This window comes from Anas acuta, chromosome 11 (assembly GCF_963932015.1).
Source record: "Anas acuta chromosome 11, bAnaAcu1.1, whole genome shotgun sequence".
Lineage (NCBI taxonomy): Eukaryota > Metazoa > Chordata > Aves > Anseriformes > Anatidae > Anas > Anas acuta.
Window position 1 is genome coordinate 10,247,678 of NC_088989.1, and position 6,000 is coordinate 10,253,677.

Sequence of the window (6,000 nt, forward strand, 5' to 3'; positions counted from 1 at the left end):
CTTGATTTAAGGACACCTCACTTTCTTATGTTTCCAGAGCTGTTTAGTTTTTTACCTTGCTTGGTGGCATTCTTTTCACCTCAGCCTCCAAGTCAGCTGATCTCATTGAATATCGATATGTGAAACAAACAAGTATTCCCTTTACTTAACATGGGTCTTGTTTGCTCTTCCTGGCACTGGACGAGTATTACGTCTGCAGGGAGGGTTAGCTTTTAATCTGCGTGTTATTGTAACATGTCTCCATCAAGATAGAGGCATGCCCCAGCAGGACAAGGTGCTGTGAAAGTTCAGGTTGTTGCTGTTAGCTTCCAGCAAAGGAAATTATTTTTCAGCCACCCATGTTGAATTGCAAGTGGCCAACACAGAAGCCTTTTGTCAAACAAAAGCTACTGGACCATTGCTATTTACAATGCCCAAAATGCAGTCCAGCTAAACGAGGAAATCAAAGGCAAAATCTTGAGTTTCTCACTGAAGGCGTGATCTTGTTAAGCTTGCCTTATGTGAGAAATCTTCCTTCATGGTATTAGTCCTATTGATTTGAACACGAGCCCAATCCTTTTCCTACTGAAATTCCCACTGAATAGAGCTAAGAGAAGCCAAAACTTGTGGATTACAGCAGTGAAAGAATATGCTATGAGCGGGCATTACAGGCTTTGGAAGGAACAGAACAGAGTACAGTACACAATTATAAAATACAGGATCATGCTCTTAAACCAAACACTGGGTCCTTACAAACTTCACCTTGGGAATGAGTGGGTGGGAGGCTGTCAAGGCTAAGTCAATGCTGAATTGCAACACACCTGTGCCATAACTTCTGCTGATGGTTCTCCCAGCGTACCTGCCTGTTGACAAACCCCGCTTTCCAACGCGCTTTACAACCTTCGTGTACAAGCCCTGCTCTTTCCAACAAAAGCAAATGCAGCTTCCAGCTCACGAGGAAAGACACTTAGATTATGACAACCTGCTGACACACATGATAAAAGTGTTTTTACAACTCAAAATAGTCAGAATACTCCTATGAAATATTCTTTCTCACAAAACATGCTGTTTTCTCATTATGTGTGTTGACATTTTTCAGACTGACCTCTGCTAGATATGTTGTTCCGGAGTCCCCATTTAGTGGAACATTTAAACAATAACACTTTGAAGCATGCTCAGTCTCTCTTTTGAAGTCCATTCAGGCTCTGCCCTAGGGTCAGCAGGCGCATTCCAGCAATGATGCACGGACCATCTGCTGTACAAGTTTAAATCCCACTGGTCCTATACCTAGAGGTACTAACATGTTGCATAACTCGCGCTGAAAAACAGCCTGTCAGCTCAGATAGGCTCTGGATTTATTCCTATAGTTCTCTTATCCTCCCGCTGGAGGGCCTGCACACAGTAACCTTTGAGTGTGGTTTTTGAGGACTACAAATTAATGAGATAAATAATAAGAAATGACATTAAGTTCCTGTATAAAAAATCTTTATTTTCCTTTGCCCATTTACACCCTGGCTCTGTGATTCCCAGAGCTTAGTGTCTGGCATCTCATTTAGGTGCCTTCTTATTCCAGACTTCTCACTTTGGTGGACTTTGGCTAAGTTATCCTGAATACTGGTCCATGGCTTACTGTCAATTGATGAGCAAGGGAAAACCAGGATGGCGCAATACGAAGGGTGAATTTTCAAGACAATGTCCATGATTCAGATGACCAGCAACAATTTACTTGGGTAGGAATCTGGCATCAAAAACAGGACAAAATCTCTGCCAAAATATGTCTTTGTCTATATATTTTATCCATTGTGCTTTAATGTTAACTAGTCATTATTAAACTTAACAATGTATTGGCTAAGGTTAATGTATTTCAGACCCAAGCACTGTTGGTCTTATTGATGCTATGTAAACATAGAAAAAGGAGTGGTCCCTGCCCTTGGGAGTTCAAAATCTAAACTTGGACAATACACTTCAAACATATGCTATATCCTGCAGGCTGAATTACCAAACTTCAATCAGCATTGGTCTTAACAATTAATTTATGTTGCACATATGTTCTGCATTTGGGGGCACTAGCCCTGATGGGCCCCTTGGAGGAAATGTGAGTGTATGAACACGCTGACCTTTTGATGATGGCAGAAGGACATGGCAACAAGCAGGAGGACAGCCCAGACCTCTGGAATGGAGCATGCCAGGAGGGTAAGCATGGAAGGAGGACATAAACAGGGTACATAAGAAGGAGATTTGGAGGTCAAGTAGAGTAAGAGAAAGGGGAACAGCCACAGGAGAGCAAGTTTTTTGAAGCAGCTCTAGCACTAGTTGAGCACCGAAATAAGTGGGCACATTTCCACTTTTTACTATCTGTCACTTATTTAGATGCCTCTTGGAAACTGAGCTCTCCGGAAAATCTGTCCTCAATGGTGGGTGCTCAGCACTAGACAATCTGGCCTGTTCATTTTCTCAGTATGTGGTTCATCTGTTCTAAGGAACAAGTCCTTCTGGAAACATTAAAAAAAAAAAAAAAAAAAGAAGCAGAAAGAAGTGTGGGATACAGAAAAGCACTCAAGCTGCTTTATGGGCTAATCATCAGGAAAGGCAGAACAAGCAAAATTTCATAAACCAGATGAAGTCAAATGTCTAGACACCAGGACCCCTTACAAACACTGCAGTAGTCCTGGAGAGAGGGTTGTCATGAGTTAAAGCACTGAGTCAGAGTCAGAAGATATGAATTAGATGATTGGCTTTATTTCCCTGCTCAAAATTTTATCTGCCCAAAAACAAGAAGTGGAACAGAAATATCTGCCCCACTACCCTACAGGAGAAAACTGTAAATATTAGTTAGGATCAAAGTATTGCCGCAGGAGGAAGAAGCAGCCCATGGGATTGAAAGGAGATCTTCCAAGGTTGTCTGCCTCCACAAAACAGTTGAAAACAACATGATGGAGCATGAGGGGACACAAAGTTGAAGAGCATAATGCAGGACACACTCCCATGGACACCTTCCTGCCTGTCCTCCAGTGCCAGCAGGGCTGCAGGAATCCAGCCCCCAGTTATGGAGGGACACGGATCCCCCATTTGTTAGCCATACCTCGCAATGAAGCCCTGGTGATGGCCAGTCAACCTTTCAGATAGACTTGCTCAGACCTTGCTGTCATTTCTGATCTCTGTGAACCAAAGCAGTCACCTCCGTAACGCATGTCTTTCTTGCATCACCCCTGACCTTGTCCTTGCATCTCCCTCGTGGGATCCCATAAGAGGATTGGGTTGGCCAGGAGGGAGCAACTCCATTATTTGAGCACAAAAAGCTGTGTTCATTAGCAGGCAGGCACCTTATAACCAGTCATGGAAAAAAACGAGGGGATTTGCCATTAAAGCGGATATTCTTGGAGGTTTTCCTCAGTCCAACTCCCTCTTTTAAGCTAACAAAAGCAATTTAGAGGCCTGTCCAGTAACTCCAGAGCTCCAGTCCCAGCTCTTACATGAACTGAGGCCAATATAATCCTCTTGTTTCCTACTACAAGGCCTCAATACTCCACTGCCATGAATCACTCTAGCTCCTTCCACATAAGGTAGTGCTACACCGTTGGAAGATTTAATACAGAAATTGGAGCGTCCTGCAGAAATACACAGCAAAATCTCATCCCCAGAGCTGTTTACACTCCACAACAGCAAGATGTGTGATTGTGAGCTGTTCTCATGACATTTTAGGCCCACAGAGCAGTTACCTCCTGACAGGACATGTTCCTCTGTGATGGATATCTCTCAGGATAATTAACCGCCCTCAGTTGCTGCTGCCAGAGAAGGGAGGGAGCTTTGCAGTGACCACTGCACAGCCATAGATTACCTCCACAGAGGAGATGCCAGAGACTTGTTTGGTTCTCAATCCAGTTCAAAGGGACCAGGTTAGGAGCTGGTAATTACCCTAACTTTAAACCAGTTTCCTAGTTCACATCCATTGCCATTTTCTAGTTAGGTTTGCCCTCTTCTTGGTAAACAGCAAACATTTTCTTGGAAACAGTCTCACTTCTTGTGCCAGTGGCAAAATAAACCCCAGCTCATCGTGGACATGTCCTTTCCAAAGAATTACCACAAAAATGTCTGAAACCCTATAAAGGCTGTTAATGACTCTAAATCTCCATAAGACTTTTTTTCTCCCTTCCTCTTCCCTCTTTTCTCCTTGCTCTGACGAGCTGGTGAGTTGGGAATGGTTTAAAATACCACAATAGCCATGGCAGGACATCAAGAAAGAGAAAGAAACAGCATTTTGAAATATTTTGTGTAAGGCTTCAAGCCCTTGAGATGGTGCTTAGCCGACAGGACTTCATCACACAGCAGCCAGATGATCGCTGCAGCTTTGGGAAATAAGAGAAACTCTGGAGAAGGGTGGGGGGGAAACAGTCTCTGCCACATTGGTCTTTATTGTCTTATGGATTTTATCACAGTATTGTTCTTTATTTCCTGCTATTTATAGGCTCTCGTATTTTGTGCTGCTTTCATGTTTGTGTTATCTGCCTTCCCACGACATGTTTCACCCCAGCTCTTGCCTACAGCTGGGTCCAGAAAGGCCAGACCAATGGTTTTGAATGGCACATCAGGGCTCATCTTCTGTCTCCAGGCAATGCACGTAAACTGCCCTTTTCTGATGCACTGAGCAATCCAAGATGGGCGATTTAAATGATGGTGCTTGCTCCGCACACTCTTACATAAAGGAGCCAAGCTGTTTGCCTCTGGGCTTTTGGGTATCAAATGATGACATTTTTTAAGAGCCTTGGCCAGTAATTCTGGGGCTGTGTCCTCTGAAGGCCATGTTTTAAAATGGATTTAAACGATCAGCCCTTCAGTACATGACGATGATAAACACCACGAGAAGCTGAATTATTTTATAACTCTTGCTTTTGTGCGAGGTACTGCAGAGAGTGCATGCTACGGGGCTATTCTCATCCCTATTCCCTGTGATTTAGGGATGTAATTCCACTGATCTGAACTAGAAAAAGTGGAGTTAGTTCTGGTTTGAACCAGACAGTGAGGTTTGTAAAGGTTGAGTCCCTGCCCTAGCAAACTTACTACCTAAAAGACGGCTCTGATAGGCCATGGGAATGGAAGTAAAAATGGGAGAGGTGCAGAATAATTCTTAAATCACTGAGGTCAGTAATTTACTCCTATCAGTGTCCTTGTACCTCACCCCACAGCTTCCAGGCAGCTGAAACACCAAATCCAGGCAGAAAGGAAAAACCAGGCCTCTGGTTACGTGGGCTGGAACTGAGTGATTTACCCCCAAATGGTCCCTTTCCTGCGCTTAGAGGGTCTAAGTCTCTCCATCAATCCACAGCTTGCATCATTTCTCCATGTGTGCAGAGCAACCTGCCTTGGAAAAATCCATGCAGCTCAATGCCAGTAACAACAGGGAAAAACCCTTAACCTAAACAGAGAGCAACGGTGAGCCCTGCTTTGGGACCCTTTTACAGTAAGCATCCAGCAGCAGCTGTGGGCTGCTGGGGAATTACAAAGAAAATGAAACACTTTCTTAGTAACGGAGCTTTTGATAACTGGATGTTTGGGCAGGTTGCTGACCATTTTTTGACCCGTAGGTTGGTGTAAAAGGGCCTCAGAACATCGTTCTTCTGTGCTGCAGGGCAGCATAAAGGCTCCTGTGTGTCAGTGAGAGTCGCTCCTTTTTGCCTCAAATGGTGTCTATTCTGGGAAAGATTCCTTGGAAAGAGAGGTAGAATTTTTCTGTAAGCATTGTGAAGTGCAGATTTCTTATTCAGGCAGTTTGAGACAGGTTTCCGTGGTTATCCTTGACTTTTCGTAGCAGCCAGACTGACAGAAGAGACATGAGGAGAGATTCAGAGGTGGCAAAGCACATGCTCACATTAGTGAGTTATGGGATTCTTTCTAGGGTGATGCTAAGAATCAAATTTAATTCAACCCACAAAAAACACTAAAACAAATGTCTCACCTCCCAGGTGCCAATGAATCCCCAAAGATGTCATATAAAATTTTAGTGGCTATCACAGTGAAATCATC